Consider the following 22,291-nt stretch of genomic DNA (forward strand, 5'->3'; position numbering starts at 1 on the left):
TTCTGCATAAATGCTCTGTGACCCCTACAAGCTGGGCAGTCACCTTTTAGGCTGTGGAGTTCCCACATAGCTGACAAAGAGAACAAACTGTCTCTCCTGATCTCCAACTGGCATAAAGACCATGCAAACAACATATCCTGAGCAGCATTACAGAAAATCAAAAGTGATAAAAATCACTTGGGAAAATATTTTTATATGGATATTCTAGTTAGCACAGACAAAAAAAACCATGTTGACAATCTGTTTTCTTTAAGAAATAATAATAAAAAACCCTACACTATCTCATATTTCAAACTGCTGTCACCGACTGTTAGCAAAATGATTCTTCTACTCTCTTCCACCAAAAAAGTAAGAAAAAAAAAAAAAAAAAAAAGGTGAAGAAATAATAAATGTTACATTCACTATTTATTTTTCCCTTTCTAAAAAGAAAATAAACTGAGTGGGTTTTAAGTTAAAGAAAATTCTTAATTTCTTGTTCTTAAACTTTTTTCTTAGTCTCTCATCCTACAGGAATAAAAATATTGAGTACTCAAATAAATAAAAAAAAATAAAAGTAGAAGAAAAAAAGAATACCAGCATTTTCAGGACTTCATACTAAATACATGAGCTCCTCATTCATCATAATTTGTTTTCAAAACAAATTATGTTGGATTGCCTTTCAAGGTGCTCATCTGCTTCTTATAAATATGAAAATGTTGCTTTGAAACTGAGGTGCAGGCAGGTTTATTAATCGTAGGTTCCTAATTCCTAGTAACCTACTGCTCACCTTGTTTTTAGTCCAAGTAACTCTAATACACAGGTGCAATACTTTATAAAAAATGTTCTTAACAGAGCTCATAACTAAAAAAGTAGTAATGTCACTTGATATAATGTTGACTTAACATATAAATGTTGGAACATCTGGAACTTTAGTAAAAAGAAACAGTGGATGTTAGGTTTTGAGAGAACTATTTTTTGAAGAATATATTTTAATTAAACAAACTTTGTCTTAAAATAAGAGCGTAGATGTTTAACTACTAATTAAGAACTGAACATCAGGAAAATAGCATGTTTCTGCCTGAATAAAACTGTTTGAAAATGAGTTTTTTGCTCATGAACAACATTTCCAAATGTCAAGTTTTAACAAAAGACTTGAAGAGATCTGCAAAGACATTTTTATCAAAAAGAAACTAAAAAGTTTGACTTTTTTTCAACAGCAGGAGCGAAGAAAGAAGGGGTTGATTTTTCCATCTGACTCACGTAACTTTAATAAACAGGTTCAAATCGTGAATTTCAGATTTAAGATGTTTTCAAATGTAGTTCAAAAAACCTTGTAGCTGTGAAGTTATGTGCCTTGTTATAGGCTTAGATTGATTTTGCCATGCACAGGACTTCAGTCTGTTGTTTCAGGTCATGCTCCCTCTCATTTAATCTATTCTGCCTTGCAGGCCATGTCACAAACATATCAAAAACCCATGCACCTGCTGGGTCTTGTTCTCCCTTACTCTCTGCCTATCTATCCATTTTTCTCCTAAATTCATCATTACTCTTAGAGTTGAACACTCCCTGCATTTCTTTTGGAATTCAGCATCTATCTACATATACATATACATATACATATACATATACATATACATATACATATACATATACATATACATATACATATACATATACATATACATATACATATACATATACATATATATATGTAGATATCAATGCATATCTATATGTCAATACATGCCCTCATCCCCAGAAATTAGCTGTTGATTTAGATGGTTTGCTGGGCAATGTACATTTCTCACAAAAGAAGGTATTTTTCCCCCTCTTCCAACAGAAGAACAAGAGTCTGGACCTTGAAAAAGGTGTTGAAGAATAGCTAAGTGGCTATTGCAGGACAGGGAGACAGCAGCGCTTTGACCCACACACGTAGTAAGTTTCTTAGAGAGTGGAAAGGCTGGCCATCAGGATTTTGAAACTAGGGCACCATAACGCACCTGGGATAACAGGCCAAACTGTGGTTCTGCTCATTTCTGGGCAGATCATGTTACAAAATTATACAAAACTTCCTCTTCCAAAATTGGCCTAATAGGTTGCCTAACTGTGCAGCTTTACAGAAGTTCAGGACTTTTGAAATTGTGCTTCAGTCAAGAAAAGTTCTAAAAGTAGAGCGCAGCAGCCAGAAGGTTCAGATAACTGTTCATGGTGAATCACTGTATTTTAACTCAGTAAACTAATCAATTTATCAATAACCATTTTTTAAAAGTATTTCAGTATGGCAAATTCTCATAATAGTCTGGCTGGTTTCTACAGTTGTTTTTTTGTTTTGGTTAGGTTTGTTTCTGGTTGTTTTTTTGTTTTTTTTTTTTTCTGTTTTTTTTTTTTTTTGTTTGGTGGTTTGGTTTTTTTTATTTTCATGGGATAGTCAGAATGTATCTAAAGCACGGCTGCAACTGGCATTGCAGGTGGGCTTTTAGCTCATGCAATAGGAGTAGCTGTTCTGACTTAACCGTCAGATCATTATAAAACCATGATTTTGGGTTTTTTTTTCATTAACAGGCATGATTTTCTTCAAAGTCATAAGGCTTATATTAAAACTATTGTTTGTGGGGGTAATGAAGGGATGCAAAAATTGAAGTGACACCAATAGTAAGTGGATGAGGAAGTGCAATGGATATTTTTCTCCTGTGGAAGCAGTTGAGTTGATACATCCTATAAATTAGTAGAGTTAAGTCTGTTTAATGTGAGGTTTTACCCCTTGTTCCTATAAGCAGATCTGTTTTTTATGGGGGACTATGCCAAGAACTGTCCAGGCTACAAAACCTTTAACATTTTACATTAGTACTTTAAAAAGGCATTGTTGTGGATTTGCACTGTGCTGCTGGAAATAGCGAAACATTGACATTTCAAACTAGAATAAGCATCTTAACCTTGTAAGAGCTGTAATACACTATTTACTGTTTTGTTATTACTAGCCCCGGGGCAAACTCTAAAAGAAAGCCTAAAAAGCAGAAGCTTCAATTACCTTCCTGCAGGATGAAAGTAAATTGTTTGACCTGATTAAAAACAAAAGTATAGGTAGCTGTAAGTGGGTAGGAAGGACCTTTAAAGCACCACCTTTATAGCATTCCATTGAGAAAACATCATTCTCCTAAGACCTAAATAAAGAAAGGATGCACTTCAGGGAAGTAGAATGTTCAGTACGTGTCTAACAAATCCAAACCAGAAACAGTAACAGACGTGATTCTTGACCAAATGGCAGGACAGAAGGGAGCACTTATCCCACAGCTTCTACTGTGGAAGAGACAATATTTTCTTTTCTACTTACTCTGGATATGTGCTTGAAGAGGAGTAAATAGGGGGGGGAGAAGGCCAAAGACAAGAAAGGGCAGTTTTAGCTCTCAAATGCAGTTGTATGCAACAGTGACAGCAGGCCTAATCCTCTCCCCTTCCATGGCAATGCAAGGAATTGGTGAACCGCAAGGAAGACAAAACTACCTGCAAGGGATTAGTGACAGCAGAACTACCTTCTCCAGATGGTGTCATCAGGAAAAAAGGTCTGATTTAGGCATGAGGAGAAGAGAATACCAGCACACACACTGGTTCTGATCTCAGCTGTAAAAAGTGCCCCTGTAGGAGTGCATTTAAGAAGCCTAAAACATTTGCTGCTGAAATCAAGCTCTGGAAAGAGGCTGAGGAATCACCATGGATTATTATCTGGAACGTGCATGTCCATGTGCAGCAGTAGCCAACAGAAGATGACAAAATGTTGATCATTGTCAGGAAAAATCTTGAGAACAAGGCAGGGGGTTTTGTTTTGCCTCTGTGAAACCCGCAGCACTCATGCCTTGAATATTTAATGCAGTCCTGGTCTCCACATCCCAAGACAGATGTAGCAGGTTTGGAAGCAGAGAAGGGCAGCAAACACAATTAAGGGTTGAAGTATCCCAGATGTTTGAAAGGTTTGAACAGCCTGGGATCTTAAATTTGGTGAGGAGAAGGTGTGTTGGCAGGTTGACTGAGGCTTACAAGATGATGAATATGGTGGATTGGGTGACTGCAGTATGGTTTTCCACCCCACCATGCAGTGTTAGGGCTACTTATTAAAACTAATGGGACATCACTTTAAAACTGTTGAATAAAATACCTTTTTACAGAGAAATTGATGAACTTTAGCAGCTGCTGCCACAGGATTTGGTAAAGGTAGAAGAATGAGTAGTTGAAAAAGATTCTGAATAAACTCCTGAACAGATTTATGAGCAGATACTAAAGGGAATATGGTTGACGTGCTTAATACAATGGCTGTGGAAGTTGGGAAGGGCAGGTGAATGGATTTGAAAAACAATCCAGACATGTATCTTTCCCCTTGCTGATGAAAAGCTCTTTTTGCTACTGTTGTGGTGGAATGCCTGGCTAGATGAATCATTGTAGTACCATCCAGTAGGGATTTTCGTGCTGATTTTAACAGATACAAAATTAATGATGTTTTTCTAATTCAAGTCAGTGCTTCAGGCGTAGATTTGAAAGTTTAACTCATTTCGAAATCCTAATGATCTTTCCTCTGTTAGTATTTTCCTCTTTTAATTAATTCATATAGTGAAGGACACTTTTTTGGTTTTGTTTTGTTTTTTTTTTAAATTATAGACATGTCCTTCAAAATAGAGGCAGGACTTAATTAGTCCAATCCTACTGTATCTCATATGTATAGTCATCTCCGTAAGTACATTCAGGAGCACACACTTTTTTAAAGGGTAACTTTGGAGGTGACAAGTTGGACACTGAAAAGCAGGAGAGTCTGCGAATTTCATGTCTTTTACAATTCCCTCTCTCTCTTTTGCCTGGTGTTTAACATCCCAGTCATGCTTGTGTAGCTGCCTCTGTGCAACTCCAGAATGATGGGGCTGGATCTCCCTCATAGGAACTACCAGCTCTGCAGGGCTCCCCTGTGGCCTCTTCAGAAAACTTGAGTGTCAAAGACGTAACACACAGAACAAGATAATTCTTGCAGTCCTTCCATATTGTACTCTTCTTAAAGAGAAGCCTGACTTCCACAGTGTCGTAGTCTTTATTTCTAGAAACCATGGTCATTAACAGATAAAATGAGATAGTGATGGGATGTTAATAATATTTTGTTCTTATTATCTTTCCTGAAAGTTACAGCTTATGTGATGTTTCAAAACTGTTCTGTGAGATAAAGAGAAGGCATATTCATATTCTCATTTTACATGCAAATGCACTACCATTAATTGTCTTGAGGGTGTATCATCTATCTAGATTGCAAAAGAGGTGATTCAATGAGCTGGAACCTCAATTTACCAATTCTCTGTACTCTTTTCTATCCCCTGGTGGATGTTGTTTTCACTGGAAATTATGATAAAATAAGAAATTTCTTATGTTGAAACCATACTCCTACTTGCTTTGTGACTGCAGTCTGGCTATCTTTTAACTGTCCTCCCTCGTTATCATGTGAATGTCTGTTTTAATTTCTTTTGCCGTGAGTATATCTGCCTGGAAATTTCCATCCAGCTTGCTATAAAAACAAAGAGGACATTGTTCCCAGAAAATATGTTCTCTATACTGTGGAAAGAAGTTTTCCCTTGGTGTTAATGTGTCTATATAATCCACTCCCAGTTCTTTTTTAGCTTGATTGTATTCTATGCAGGTTCTTACACTGCAGCCAAGACTTTGGTGTCTGAATACCTTGAACAGCTAGGCACCCACCAAGGTGAGCTATGGTGACCAAGTTTCCACTCCATTCCCTCTCCCCACATAAAAGGATATTATATTGGATCTGGGTGAACATATTCCACAGCTACTAATTTTTTTGAGCTTCTGCAAACAAAATTAAGGTCAAAGAAAGAAGCATTACAGTAGTGCTTGAGTGTTGACATTTTTGGTCATTCTTAATCCTAGTTTCAATTTTTCTGGCTCAGAGATGAAAACAGAGGTTAAACTATTCATCCTGAACCCAGGAGTAGAACCCTTAAAATGAAGGAGTGCTCAAAAAGCACTACTACCCAGACAGTAGTTGAAAATCCCCAAAGATGTGGCAGTACTTGATCTTAGTGTATTAAATACTTATTTGAAAAAACTTTTCACAAATACTGATTATTATGATTTAATTCTGTGGCTGGGTAATTCTGTGAGTAGGTAAACTGCTGCTATCAGAAGAATGTCTCATCTTTAGCTTTCTATCCACAGAAGCACCACTGTGCACTGTTCTTTGGGTAGTATTTCTCCAATTAAGTTTGGAGACAATGGCCTGCAAGCATTTGCAGATTTTATTCTTTGTGGCCATATAATGTAACTTTTTATAGGTGACTTTGCAGCTGTGAAATGTAATTGGGGGAATTCAGCAACACACATCGCCAGAGAAATGTCAGCCAGCAGGTCCTTACCAGGTTTACTGCAAACTGCTGGAGAAATACTTCACTGCAGTGTGCTTACTGTGATGTTGAGAGAAGATGCTGTCATTTATGATGTCTGAAGAGCTGTGTCTTCACCTGTTCAGTTGCCAGTGCTGCTGCACAAAGTTGATGGAGCACATTATGGATTTTTCACTTGCCTGGAAGACGAAAATCAATTTCCATCTAATAGAGCAGGAGGTCACTAAATACTACTAGCTGCTCTGTGACACTGTAGACTTAAGCAGTCCTCTTATGAGACAGAAAAGAGTAGGGAACAGGATCCTATAGTGCATTAGTACTCAGATAAATAGAGAGGAAAATTAGACACTGAAAAAAAATGATCTGAGAAAAGAGTGAGCCACATTTTTTTACAGAATATCAGGACATAAACTCTGCACACAGAAGCTGGAACAACTCCACTTGAGTCAGACTTGCTACAAAATTGTCTTATGATAGAGAATTTGAACTTGCAAGCACACAGTAAATCTACCACAGGTGAGACTGTAGGTCATTCAGTGAAAGAGTGCTGCATCTCTGAGTGACATATAATGTTCTGCAGTTCAAAGAAAGTTTAAAACGATATAGGCAGCTCACTGCTGGAAGGTATTTAGGAGACATAGGTATGAATAAACAAAGGAATAAAAGGAATCCAGATAATATTCTAGAAGTGAACTGAATGAAGCTGTGCTATTATCCTTGTGTTATATAGTCATTTTCCTATTGGCAGAATGACCAAGACAATTGGTGGGACACAAAATACCTGCATACATCTGTGAATAAAAGCTGAATATACTTCTAAGCTGTGATAAAATAATCAGTTTATGTTTGTGTAAAAAGAAGTTTCAGTTTTTTAGTATGAGAACATGGCTGAATATCCTTGCCTTGTTTATAACCGCCAGGTGACAAATTCATTATATGGAAAAGCCTGAGGTTTGGTGTTCAGACTGTTGTTCAAAGCTGCCAAGCCTTGCTGCTGAGAGGTGTGTGTGTGTAGAATCCTTTATAATGCTGCAAACAGGGAGGAGGTGAGGCTGGAGCAACCTGGTGAGCCGGATCACACAGGTTTTCCCTAATGGGTGGTGGTGACCATGTGTGTTCAGCAGCTGAAAGAGGAGCGACCCAAACCCAAATTGACTCAATGAGGAAATATCGATACCTTAGGAAGTATTCCTGTAGGATTTATACCATCTAGGAGAGAAACACTTCATTGGGAATTGCAGAAAGATACAGGAACACAATAAGGAGAAGCGGAAGGACTTTTGTTGAAGGTGTAGGACAAGCAGTTAGTGCAGTGAGGCAACTAAGTAAGGGCAGACAGTTGAGAAGAAAATGGACTGGGGAGGTCAAAAAAACAAATCCTAAGAACTCTTCACTCTCATCTCTCATTTATTTTCCAGATATCCACAACGAATAAAGTGTGGACCGCTGTACTCCACAGAAAGACAAAGTAAGAAAAAGATACAAAGATACAAAGTAAGAAAGAAAAAGATACATAAACCTGAGGTACCTTCTCAATTTAAACATTCCTTTATTGTGGAAATCACTCAGTTGACTTTAGGAAGGATGTCACTTTCAGTGAATGATGTCAGAGTAAAGCCTTAAACAGATCATCAGTGAATAAACAGTTATAGTGCTGTCATTCCAGCTCAAGATAAATTAGAACATGTCACAGTTTTACTAGAAGGAGTTTACTCATTACCAGCTCTTGCAGCAGAAGACTGTCAAGATTGCCAAAGCAGAGTCAGTAAATTGAAGAGAGATGCTCTTCAGGAAAAATGCTTGGTTTTCTCCTTTGTGGGTAGAAATATCACACAGTAACAAAAGAATGATTAAAAAAAAAAAAAAAAAAAAAAAAAAAAAAAAGGAAGAAAAATACTCCCTTAATTTAATTGCATTTGCTCAGTATTTTAGAGAATTTATGAGAGTGAGACATATATATCTACTACGCATCTATTCCATCTTGAATTATATTCTCTTGGGTCAAATTTTTGGAGTTTCACTGCACAGGCAATGAAGCAAAGAATGGATCCAAATTGGTTTAAAATTAATCAAACTCACAGTTAAAAAGCAGAGCATCATCACTTAGGTTAAATGTCAGTTGTTCATCTTCGCTTTCATGTATTTTTTTGAGCTTACCATCATTGACCTTTTCAGGTGTAGCACCCATTTAAAACCTGGAGAAAATGACAATATGATAAGAGAAGGACAATTTCAGTTATGACAAAGTCATTATATAGAAGATGAGATATGAAGATGTTAATTAATCTCTTTTCACCATTTTCCACAGTAGGGCAATTACACTTTCAGATTGATGCTAGTTGTAATGGATGTCATATCACAGCTGAATTAAAGGTGGGCAAAGAAAGTACAAAAATGACTTTAAAAGGAGTGAGAAAAGCCTTCTTCAAAGCAACATAAGTAAGTGGAAAGATTATGATGGACTTCTGTGAGTTTTATATTGGGTCTTTAGCACAAAATTGGAAATTTCTTCAGGTTTTGATAAGTTGAATAAGATAGCTACCCTTTTCCCTACTGAATTGCCTTTGAATTTCCCTCTTTCATCCTCTTTTTTTCCCCAGTCCGTGGACTGTTCCTTGTTAAAATAGCACAAACTTCCTTTGGGAAGAAGAATGAAAGTACCTTATTTGGAGCATCCAAATGACTGTACCAGCCAAGGAAATTTCTTATATGCCCCTCCTTGTCTATGTCACTGCAGTTTGGCAGTTACTTCTCTACTGAATACAATTAGCATCTGGCAGCAGGCACATTTTAATCTCAGATTATGAAAAAAAAATCAGTTTTTGAAGTAAGCTCTGAATGTTTAGGACACAATAATAGCTTTTCTTGCTTGAGTGCACCAGAGCATGTTGGAAAGTAAGCTGCTGGCTAGCTGTGAGTCAGGAAGAGCATGCACTGGCAAGGTTTGTGCCAAGAAGGAATTGCTTCCCTCAATATTTGGCAGATGAACGATATCAGTGAAGTCAATGGGTCTATTCACAAACTTATACACTTTGGCAACTTGGGGAAAGCCTCCTCAGTTGCTGGCCTGCAGAAACAAAGTTTTCACCTGCTTCAGTTAAAGCAAGTTACAATAATCTCACTGGTTTTAGAGGGACAAAACACCAATGAAAGACTCTAGATTGTCACAGTGAATAAAGTGTCGATCAGAAGTTTTATTTCAAACAATCTGCTGTTGGCTCAGGACCATGCCAGTTATTCTGGGATGGCTCTTGTATTTCTAGCATAGACAAACCTCCAATAGGCTTCACACCCCATTCTGCTTAAAGTAGTGTTGATTGAATATAGGTTTGGTCTGCATCATTATCTCAGCTTTCCCAGTGAGCTTTGTTTTTTAACTGGCATCATGTGTGTCAATCTTACAGTCACATCTGCTACTTAAAAGGTCTTCCTAGATCATTCATCATTTGTTCCTGAATCTTCAATAGTTAGAAAAATCCTTTGGATCAAGTAAAGACATTAGCACTACAAATAAACTGAGTGATTTCATTACACTTCACATATTTTATTTTGGCTTTCACTGTTATGAGAACCAAGCAGCTTGGTACATGTGGGAAACAAAACCAGTTTTATCTGGAAGACTATTTAATGTTTTATGAAATGAGTCTGTGCTTAATAATGTGTGGACTCAAAATGAAACTGCTCAATCCTTCTTGGGGATGAGAATATAGGCACTTTCAACAGAGAAAAACAGATATGAGGAAAAAACCTCCTAGTTTTAAACAAATGACGCAGTTTGAAATCTCCTAAAGTTGTCTAATACAACATTGTTGTTATGGTTTTCGGATGGCAGGAAATAATAACATGACTCTCGATATGATAATGAAAATGAGAGCAATCTTTATTCCTCTACATTGTCTTTTTATAGAGTGCTTTGGTACAAATCATATGATTGGTCTTTAGCATCTATGCCCCTTGTCAACAACCTTGCCAGTAAACACGTTGGAAAAACACCACCTGCGGATGGTTTCTCACTTCCCAAGGTTTGTTTGAATTCCTCCTTAAGATTTTCCCAGGTCAGAATGAGAAAGTTGCTCGCTTGCCTTTCACACAGACACTGGCAGAGCCTGAAGCCTAAATTCAGACCAATTGTCTGCACCCATACAACATTTACAAATAAAGGTATATGATGCAGAACCATACAAAGCCCACTAAGGGTGATGGAAATCTGTGCACTGATTTCAAAGGAGTGCTGACTCAATGCTTTTGAAGACAATTAATAATTTCACGAGAATATGCTGTCCACAGAATTGGTTTTAATCCCCACCTATCCCCAGAAACATGACCTTCATCAACACAGTCCTTCACCCCATGACCATAGTTATTCTTATGGAGGACAGGAGAGACTTGGGCATGTAACCATTCTTGAACATGGCATGGAGCCCAGATAGTCTTCCAAAATTTTATTGTACGTCTTTATTTCATTTCATCTTTAATAAGGAGATTGCAGGCAACTTTTGGTTGCAGGCATAGTTCCATGTATTTAGGCTACCAGACAGCTCATTATGCAAGAGGCTGTGTGTGGGAAGTCCCAAGGGGCCAGAACTGCAGGCCAGTGCCACCTCCATTGGGTGCTCCCAAATTCTCTTAGATTCCAAAATTTAGGAGAAGTGCTATTGATTTGGAGACATGAAGGGCAGAATGTGACAAAAAAGTTAAAACATTTGTCAGTTTTTCCAGATCAGCTCACTTTTTTTGGAATAAATAGAAACACAAGGTTTTTTTCTCTCTTTCTAACAGTCAGAACTTCAGTCATGGCAAAAGTTACTTGGCAATGAAGAAATAGCAAAGGATATCGGAAAGCAGCAAAACCTCTGTATGCATACCAGGAAACAAGATGTATTTCCTGTTCTCCAGATTAATGGAAAAAGACAGGAAAAACATGGAAACACCACACAAGAGTCAAAACAAGAAATATGTGGATATACGGGCTAGACTTCAGGAGTAGGAAGGATAAAAATTAAAGCAAAGCCCTTTCATCACCTGACTGGGACCCAGAGCAAGAGGCTGGGAACTTCTCTTTACTTCTGAAGGTTGTGCCACAAATGTGAAAGGAATTTGATAAACCTAATGCTCCTAAAATGAGTGACAAAGCAGAAAGTTATCTTTTTCTAAAATGTCAATTCGGTAAGTAGAAGAAACAATTAGATGACTATGATGAAGAACCAGAAACACTTCTGTTCATATACACCTTGATCATCAGAAAAGATAGAGGAATTACACATAAGATGAAAACATTTATGATTTGCTGGTCCTATTACTGAGTAGACATAGAGTTCAGGCAAATGAATTCCAGTTCAAAGATCAGAAACCCTGCAGCAGTGAGTCCAGTTCAAAAGAAGAAAGTGATCAGGGGTTAACTGAGTAGACAGAGCTTATTTTCCTTATTTTTCTAAGACATGCTGTACTGTATTACAGGTGTACAGAGATGACTTTTTTTCCCCTTGCCTAACTTCATTTGGATGTGAAAGGATCATGTTTATGATACTCAGAAGAATTTTAAAAATCGATATTTTTTTAGACTGATGTTCAATTTAATTTCCAGTGTTTACTTTTCTTTTTAAAAATAGTTGTTTTTTCAAAACTAAAACTAGTTTTTAAAGTTCACTTTCAAAATGTCAAAATGGAGGTTTCATATTTCCTTAAATTTCCTCAAATTTGGAATTTCCATATAGAATTTTGTTCAATCCATACTTGCAGTTTTCAATGAACAACATATTTTACTAACAATTTTCGAGAAGAGAAAGAAAATAGCTAATAACTGCAATGAGATTGGTGTAGAAAGGAAAATAATATTTGACTTGAGTTCTCCATTGGATCAGAAAGAAAATATAGAAGGGCTTGTAGTTACTAATGCTGCGAGACTGATGGATGTGGGTAGGTCTAGGGACAACTGTAGGAAGTTTAGGATCTCAGTTACCAGAAAATATACTCTCTACTGGCCTGGAGACCAGCTGTTGTGCGACACAAGTGATAATTTAAAGTAACACCACAATCAGATAGAAGCAATTCAGATGTCAGTAGGTCAATTCACGCTGTATACTGAAATCCACAGACTGAAAAATTAGATCACCTTTAATTTGCAGCTGCTGGCTTGTAGAAATTCTATGTACAGTTGAACTGTAAAGCTTTATAGGTAATGGAATTGATTATAGTCCAGTACTTATCTCTCTCACACAGTGCAGTTTGAACTTTAATATTTGCAAAGGGCTTTCAAACAGCAGCAAAGAAAGTAATATTTTTTTTGTGTGGAGGTAAAGGCTTTCTGGGCACTTGGGAAATATGAAGTGATCATTTCCTCACTTAGTACAGTGAAGTTCATTTAAAGAAATAACAGGAGAGGACTACTCCCTACAAAATTCAAAATATTTAAAGGAGCCTAGAAAATTGTTTTCACATACAGCATAGTGAAGTAAAAAAGGCAGAATCAGATTGTCCATGGCATTGAAATTGACTTATAAATATTTAAAAAAAAAAAAAAAAAAAAAAAAAAAAAAAAAAGTAAATAGGTTGGTAACGTTTAGTATTAATCTATTATTTAGTAATAATCAAATCTCAACTAGACTAATTGGCAGAACTTACGTAGCATCTATGCAAGTTAGAGGTCACTCATCTTCATCAGTTTTATACTCAACATCTGATCCAGAAGACCAAAATACTAGACCTAAGATAATGTTCTTTCATCATGCTTAGTAAAAGGAAAGAAAAACACTTGAAGTCATTATATGTTATTAAAATGGACCAGTAAGAAATAAACACTACATAGACAGTAATTTTAGCATGACACCACCAAGAACATTAAGAAGGTACAAATCTGTCCTCCAAAATAAAATACCACCCAAAAAAAAGTATGGATACATAATATGCCTGTAATCCCTGAGGCAGAATGAGTATCTACAGAGTACACACAATTTATTTTTTTCATTAGGAGAATGAAATCAATGTCAGGTCAACTTAGTTTTTAAGAAGAAAAAAAAAATGAAGTTTCAATGAAAAATGTCTCATATTCAGATTTTATGTCAAAATTAGCAACCCATTGCAAATAAACTTCACTCTCCACTTACTCATCTGGTCAGCTCTTTCACCTTATATTCAACAGGCTTGACATGGTGGCTTCCTTGTGTCTAATTATCCTTTTCCCTCCTACCCTTCCAACATGTAGCAGTTTCCATTTAAAGCATTGCTGTGCCATATGTAGAAGTGTGAGTTACCACTCCAAGCCCAGCTTAAGCCAGCTTGCTTAACTGGAAGCAAAATGATTGCATGTCATGGCACGCTGCCCAGGAAGCACTGCTAACAGTGTTATAGCAGAGTAGCTCAAGCATTCATGTGTGGTCTTGCTCCTTTAATTCATACCCCATCAGATTCTGAAGATCAATCTGCATTGATTATGTGCATTTTCAGTGTAATTTCTCAACAGTATTTTGAATCTGAAAGCAAATAATAATTTTTTTCTTTTAATGGCATGCTGAACAGAAAAGATTGTAAAATATCAAAGTAAGACGTGTAAATTTCCTCATTAAGTGTAATAATCACCTCTATACCTTACACATAGAAAAACATGAGTCACGAATATACAAGTTTCTCTCTTTTATTTGCCTACCCTGTAATCATTGCTTCCATATTTCCAGGAATTGAATTAATATTGATTATATTGCATATCTGTGGCGGCTCTCACTATAACTCTGAAAAAACTTCCTCTAATAATTATTTTTCCTCAAAATAATAATAATCATCATTATCATCATCATCATCATCATCATCATCATCATCATCATCACTGTAACAATAATAATAATTCTTTTATCATACACAGAATAGACTCAATGGTTTTAAAGATTTGTTCATTTTTAACTCTACTCCTCTCAAAACCCTGAAAAAATAAATCTACAGACTAACATAACTGATGTGGCAGTGAGAGAATTTTGCCAGGCTTTAAAGATTTCTTGATGGCCTATCGGTTGGTCTCACTTTTCTGTCTCTTGAGTGCTGTAGAGCATGTAATCTGTTCTGATAGGCAGATGGACGTGTGAGTTTGATCTGCTGACACAGTACTAATAATCCCATTAGACCCAAAGATTAATGATGTATTGTGCTTTGTGGATGCCTGCATAATCCATCATGCACCTGGTTATCAAGGGCAGAAAAAATGCAACTTTTATCTAATCAGTCAATAGCTTGGCTAATCTAATTGCCATTAATAATGGTATTATTGGTAGAAAAAATTGCTTTTATGGACACTGTACATTTTAAAATTATGTTCCTTCACATTTTTACTAGCTAGTACCTACAGAAATACATATTTTAGTCTTTTATTTCAAGCACTCACTTTTGCTTTGAAGAGCTATTTTGTTCTATAAACGTTTCTTCAAAACCTCACAGGACAGCAAGTAGTATGAAGAATGAGATAAAAGTCAAGAGCAAACCAATTAATGGGAAATTTTAATCTCAGAGATTTAGCTGAATCCCAAGCGAGGTCACCAGAAAGACAGTAAACCTAATGGGCGTGCTCCATTTTTCACAATTTCACATTTACCACAATTTCAAATGTTTTGAGATAAAATTTATTCCATTACAAACTACTTATATAAGGTCCAATTCACCACACTAACTTCACAAAAGTCTTGACATGTATCTTAGGAGAGTGAGAGGAAGATGGTGAACCTCATGTAAAAGAAATGATTTGTAATGGGCAGCACATCCAGTCAATACTCCTTCTGTCGTGGTTAGGAGCATCACTTTGTTATTTGCTAGATAATCACCAAATATAGTTAGGCAAGATTAAGCTATTTGGGCTGAGAGCACAAACTACAAGCATTTGCGTGTTTGTGAAATAAAATCTTATTACAGCAAAAAGCATGGTGAAAGTTGTGGTTGATTTCATCAGAGCAGCAATTCCATTTATAGATGTTAGTGTTGCAGAGGAACATTATTATCCCTTGGTTAAAAGCTCGTGAATACTTGGCATAACATTTCTTTGAACAAATCCTCAGTCCTGCCTAATGGCAATGCACTTAAAAGACATCACATCTCACAGGAAGAAAGGCAACTTAGATTTAAAGGATTCAAGTGCTGGGTGATCTGTCACATACTTCAAAATCTGTCACAAAACAAGATTAGTGTGAAAAATGTGAACACATTTTCATTTTTTGTTCACTTCCATTTTATCCAACTTTCAGCTTATCTGCTAAACCAAAGTGCTGTCAAGAATGAGAGGCTTTTCCCCTCATATATATCTGTAAGCTGGGATCAAATCCCCTCTTAAACTTTGCTGGGTTGAGCTCTCTACATCTCAATGCGTTTTGCAGGTCTCCCAGTCCTCCTTTCAGGAGTATATTAGCTTCCAGTGGCAGCTGACCCTTGACAAGTCTTTACAGAATTGCCATTATTTATTTACAAAGAGCTGTCAGTACTTGCTGTTCAGTGAGATTGTAGAAGCAAATTTGGGTATCAGCCGGGGAGAAGCTGAAGGGGCGCTGACGCTCCCCTTGAGCGGTTTTTGTTTGGCAAAATTGAAGAGCTCAGCAGGATTTTCAGGTGGTGTCCAAACTCTTGGTTTAACCAGATGCCAAGCCATATAGAAGCATATTTGGCCTCAGTGGCTCAGTCCCAGCAGATGCCAGGTACAGCACCTTGCCACTGGGTTTGCACAGTGCTGCTCTCTCACAGCCTCAGGGCTGTGTACACACAGGATGCTGTCACAGGTTGCAGCTCTCAGAAAACACTGCACACCTCAGAAACTATATACTGGGGTTTATTTCCTCCCCCTCCTCCCTGTAGGTGGGTGAAAAATGATCCTGAAGATATTTTTTATTCATAAGCCCGATATTTTATATACATGTTTTAAAAACAATAAATTAATTAAGGAGGGAAGTAAGTGCATTAAAGAGAATACTGTGAGAAGGATTACAGCTAGTTTCTTAGTACCTTGATAAAAGAAATACTTCTATACTATTTGAGTGAAAAAGGAAAAGAAACTTTTTCAGCCTTTAATTAAATGAATATGCAGGCCTTGCACAAGATTTCATCTTATCTGTGTTTCCTTGTGCACTGAGATACATTATAGTTTTAATAAAGTTGCATCAATAGAATTTCATGATTTGCACATTTACATTACTTTTCAATTGAGCTAAATTATAGCTGTATCCTTTAGCTTAACTTTGACCAGCCACATTACCACTATTATATAAAATCAAAGACTAAGGTAAGTAGAAAATGAGAAGGAGAGTTACCTTTTTTTAATTGTTAAAAACCAAAATAATTTTTCTTTTTAACTAAAGATAATCAGAGAGAAATATATTAAATATCTTATACAGGAAACCTTACTGACAAATGGTCTAAAATCTTTTGTCTTCCATATATTTTTATATTTTATTTCATGCCTTATTTTATACCTTGTTCCCTTCCTAAACCTGACACAATCAAATATGTTAATAGATAAATACACAAGTATTATTTCCTCTCTTGAGCACTTTCTTTACTCAAACTTATATCGACTCATTACTCTTTTACCCTTAATTTTTTTGTTATGCCTAAACAAGAAACAAAATTCCATCAAACCACTGAAACATAATTTTACAATAGTGCATGTTTATTTTCCCTTTAAAACCACTAGAAACCCCAATTAATGGGCAGCAGAATCAATCTCTATATTAGCCATTCTCATTGTGCATGAAGGAAACTTCTTTGACAAGTTTGACTGTCTTGCTCAAATTTCTGCACAGCTACTGCACCCTAAGAGGGTCAGTAAGATAGTAATTAGCAGTTACGTATTCCTTTTCCACAAACTCCGTGCCTTCCACACTTGCCAGCACCTCTCCTGAGGGTAGTGTTAGATTAGTGTTAGATCAGCCCTCCCAGGGTGGGCCTCTCTTAATCATGCAGGTGGCAGGAAACTGCTGTCTCATCTTGCAGTTGTGCAGTGCCTGGCTTCAATGGAGCTGCCTCAATTTACCACACTCTAAGCTGTAAACCCTGCTGCTTTCTCACTAATACTCCACTGAAGTCAGGTGCTGCTGCATGTCTGTGGAGAAAGACATCAGCTGTGTCTCTATAACTGCCTGGTTTTTTTCACTTCATTGTGCTCAGTATTCTGGGTTTTGAATCAAATAATTTAATTCCTTCTTGATTAATACAGCCTCATTTGGATGTTAGGTGGGCTTGGATCAGGGGGCAGGAATATGGTGGATGCAGGAAAGGCTGTGGATATTGTCTACGTGGACTTCATCAAAGCAACACTGTCTCCCACAGCACACTCCTGGAAAAGCTGGCAGCCCAAGGTTGGGACAGGAGCTCTCTTTGCTGGGTCAGGAACTGGCTGGATGGCCGGGCCCAGAGAGTGGTGGTGATGGCGCTGCATCCAGCTGGGAGCCAGGCACCAGTGGTGTCCCTCAGGGATCTGTGCTGGGGCCAGCTCTGTTCAATATTTTTATTGATGACATGGATGAGGGCATTGAGTCTTTCATTAGTAAATTTGCAGACCGCACTAAACTGGGAGCGTGTGTCGATCTTTTGGAAGAGAGAAGAGCTCTGCAGAGAGACCTGAAACAGTTGGATAGGTGGGTATAGTACAATAAGATGAAGTTTAAGTCCAAGTGCCAAGTCCTGCATTTTGGCCACAATAACCCCCTGCAATGTTACAGGCTGGGGATGGTGTGGCTGGACAGTGCCCAGGAACAAAGGGACCTGGGGGTGCTGGTGACAGCAGCTGGACATGAGCCAGCAGTGTGCCCTGGTGGCCAAGAAGGCCAAGGGCATCCGGGCCTGTGTCAGGAATGGTGTGGCCAGCAGGAGCAGGGAGGTCATTCTTCCCCTCACACCTCGAGTGCTGTGTCCAGTTCTGGCCCCTCAGTTTAGGAAGGACATTGAGACACTTGAGCACATCCAGAGGAGGCAACTAGGCTGGAGAGGGGCTGGGAACACAAACCCTGTGAGGAACGACTGAGGGAGCTCGGGGAGAGGAGAAAAGGAGACTCAGAGGTGACCTTATCACTCTCTACAACCTCCTGAAAGGTATCTGCAGTCAACTGGGAGTTAGTGTCTTCTCCCAGGCAGCAACTGACAGAACGAGAGGTCAATGTTAAGCTGCACCAAGGGAAGTTTAGGTTAAATGTTAGCAAGAAATTCTTCACTGAAAGAGTGATTGGGCACCGGAATCATCTGCCTGGGGAGGTGATGGAGTGACTGTTCCTGGACGTGTTTAAAAAAAGTCTGGATGTGGCACTCAGTGCCATGGTTTAGTTGTTGAGGAGGTGTTAGGGCATAGGTTGTTGGACTTGATGATCTCAAAGGTCTTTTCCAACCTAGTTCATTCTGTGATTCTATGATTTCGTAAATACAAAGTATTCAGTCGTCCAGGTGATTCCAGATGAAACACTTCACGGAACTTGCCAAGATTTTTGTATTTTCACTCAAAATCCTTCCAAAACTTCCAGCAACATCTAGCTTAATGTTTGCATGTAGGCAGGTTTGGATTTTTCACGTGAAAGATATCACAGTGCAGACTCTAAAACTCAAAAAATACGCTGAGTCTCTTTCCTTGCAATAATTGCTGTAAATAGGATGTGACTCATTCTCCTTCACTGCCCTTGCAGTATCCCAAAAACATGATGTTATTTGTTACTGCTTTTAATTCATGTAGTAAATCTCCTGTTTCCTTCTCTTCTGAGACAGCAGCACTTTTGCTCATGGTAAATGACATTTGAACAGTTCCTATTGTGATCATTTACAAGGCTTTGAGAAACTCAAATAGGATTTGGCTGGTTGAGAAGCCTGCCTTTGGTCTGACACAAAGATATCTCTAAGCTGTTTTTTACAACGGTGTCCTTATACAAGTAGTCCGATTTCCTCCAAATCATGCAGCCAGAGTTAAATCTGTGTGAAAAATGCTTTGCTGGGTTGGAATAAAATTGTCATTAAGTGTCTCAAAGAAGAAAAGCCAAAGAGGCAGTGCTGATGTTAGGCGTTTTACTGCAAAAGTCGGGGATTTTTCCTGTCTTCTCCTCTTCTTTGTTACCTGCAGTTGCTATCCTATGAAACATGAGAACAGGGGCAGATATTCCCATTGAGGAGGCCTGAGGAGAGCTGGCAATGTAACTACAGAAGCCAGTGGTGCAAATCCCAATGGTTCTTCAATGTGCTGGCCCACAAGGGGAAAAAAGCAGCTTCATCATCCCAGAGCAGCCCAGGAAAAAAGCTGTTACAACTGGAATCACCATTATCTCTGCTCTCTCTTCCCACCAGTGGGTAGTCACATGCCGTGAAATTGGCAATATCCAAAATTCAGTCAAATGCAAAGCAAATGAATGGAAACAACAGAGATAAATATTTATTTCCTAAACCCTTGGAGTGAGAGGAGTAACACCTATAATGGATTGAAGAATTATTCAAGCTACTAAAAACCCCTTCCCCCAAATATACAAAAAAATCTTGCCCTCTTTAACTGTTCCTCATCCTAGGTCAGCTCCAAGGAGATCCAGGGACATTTCTTGTGACAACAGTGTAGCTGTTAACTTTACACTGATTTTTTGCTGCCTCCTGGTGCTCCATGTTGCAAATGGGTCCAAAGCTTGTGCTGTAAAAGAGAAGATGGAAGCAAACTGCTCCTTTGTCACAGGTTTATTTCAGTCTAACTACCTCTGACAAGAGTACAGGAAAGAGATTACACGAAGGCAGAAAATTGTATAGGCTTTTTACTTATTATTACATGGTCACACTTTTGGGGCCCACAGCTTTACTCTGAAGGAAGAGATTTCCCAAAATGAGTTTCAGGCTACGATTTTCACACAGATGTGAGTGTAAGTCTTTTTCACACTCTGCTTACAGCTGTAAACCAAGACACCATGGCAGTGTAGTCTGCAGGACATGGCTTCTCCATACTGCCCATGGCAAATACCCATTTAAGCATCTGAATGATCCAGGCTACAGGGTGCTGTCAATATATATGTATGCAGTAACATCTGGCAAGCTACTGAAACTAAAACTGCTGACTGCTTTTTAAAGTATCTTTTATTGATTTTGTGTAAACCATAAAGAACTGCTTTTGATTATCTGGCAAATCCACCTTCTAATACTTTAACTCTTCCAGTATAAGTTTGTAACTCTTACAGTTCAAATGAGCTTTGGATTTATTAGGCAGAAAAATTATCTTGGAAATAAAAAGATGAAATATCCCATTGCTACTGACTTTTCCTAGAATGATCATTTAATATTCTGGCTCCATACAAAGATGATTTTTCATCTAGATGAATAAAGTTGCCCTTCTGAAATTTTGAAGGAATTTATCCCACATATTCCATTATCATTCATAATGGATTTCCACAAGTGATGTGTCTGCCTTTCAATAAACAGGAAGAAATTTGTTCACAATTTTGTTCTCAACAATATCCTTGACAAAGGACTATTTCATTCTTGGACTGTCACCTTGCAAAAAGAACATCTTAAGTTGCTGTGCATTTTTGTTTCAAAAATATATGAAAGATATTGAATTACACCTTTCCTGTGCAATTCTGTACTATGTTTTCCTTAAAATAATCACATTATTGTATCCCCTGCAAAAACAATGTCATATCTGATAGAAAAATAAAGTGTTTGCTGTGAAATTGGGGGGGGGGGGGGGGGGAGGGGAGTGGTGTCCTGCCCAAAAAATTAAGACCAAGTTAAGAAAACACAGGCAAACTGAAGTCAAGTACTTTCTGACCAGATGTAGCGAATACGTGCCCAACTACATTTCAATTAGAACTTGATATTGTAGAATATACAGGTTCTGGCTTTTTAAAAAACCAGTCACTCTCTTTCAGAAGGTTGCTTAACAAATTGTATAAAAAGGAATGTGTCATTTTTCTCAAATGTGTCATTCTCCTCAACTGAAAAATTTGAACTGAAAGGTCAGTTAAACAGGTTAGCTATAGTTCCAACCTCTAACTGAGTTTTTTCTGTTCCTACGGTTCTAAAGTTTTGCAGTTTTCCACCACAGTTGAATACCTTGTGATTGATATTTAATTCCCCCTCACCATTAGTGTATTTTAATAACAGCTCTCCTTCCCTCCAGTGTTCTCCCTGGATCCTGAGAACAGGCAGGTATGGCAGAATCTCACCGATGTTCAAAGAGCAAAGTGTTACTACTATTGACCGTGTAGGACTGCAGAGGTTTGCAAAAAAAGACAGAACTTGTTTTTTTCTGAACTCTGAAACAGCAAAGAAAGGCAGTGACTTTGTTGGACAAGGAGCTGAATACCAGTGAATTGTCATCTGCTGTCACCTGCTTGACAAGGTGACTCAGGCTAAGGAGCACACTTTCGGAAGATGAATTTGCTGTTTTGCTAAGAAATTTTGAACTGTCACCCTTGGGCACTGCATAAACTTACACAAATTCTTTCCAGACACTAACCTTAGAGCATGATATCCATCACACTAAATAGGCTGTAATCCAGCTTTAACCCAGACAGGTACAAAATCTCCTTAGCCACAAAATTAAACCATCGTATATAACATTGTATATAACATCATAAACCATTGTATATAACAAATTTGAGAAAACAAAAAAAAGTACAATAAAACTTTGTGTACATTCTAAACTTATTGCTCTGAGGGATATGTTTATTTGGCAACAACAGAAAAAACCCCCTCAAGTAACTCTATAAAGCTGGTCTAGTAAAGACCTGCATCTTCATAATGGTGTCACTGCTTGAATATCTCAGACTGGAAAATTAGTCATTCACGTGTGCACATTCCAACACATCTCCAAAGCGGAGTATGTGTCTAATGGGTAATGTGTGACTGAATTAAAAAGAAAAGCAGAATCGCTCTTTGCCATAAAAGATATTCAGAAAATAAATATGCTATGCAAATAATACATTTGATAAAGCTTGCCCTTGTTCTCCAGA

Source organism: Prinia subflava, chromosome 1 (genome assembly GCF_021018805.1).
Source record: "Prinia subflava isolate CZ2003 ecotype Zambia chromosome 1, Cam_Psub_1.2, whole genome shotgun sequence".
NCBI lineage: Eukaryota > Metazoa > Chordata > Aves > Passeriformes > Cisticolidae > Prinia > Prinia subflava.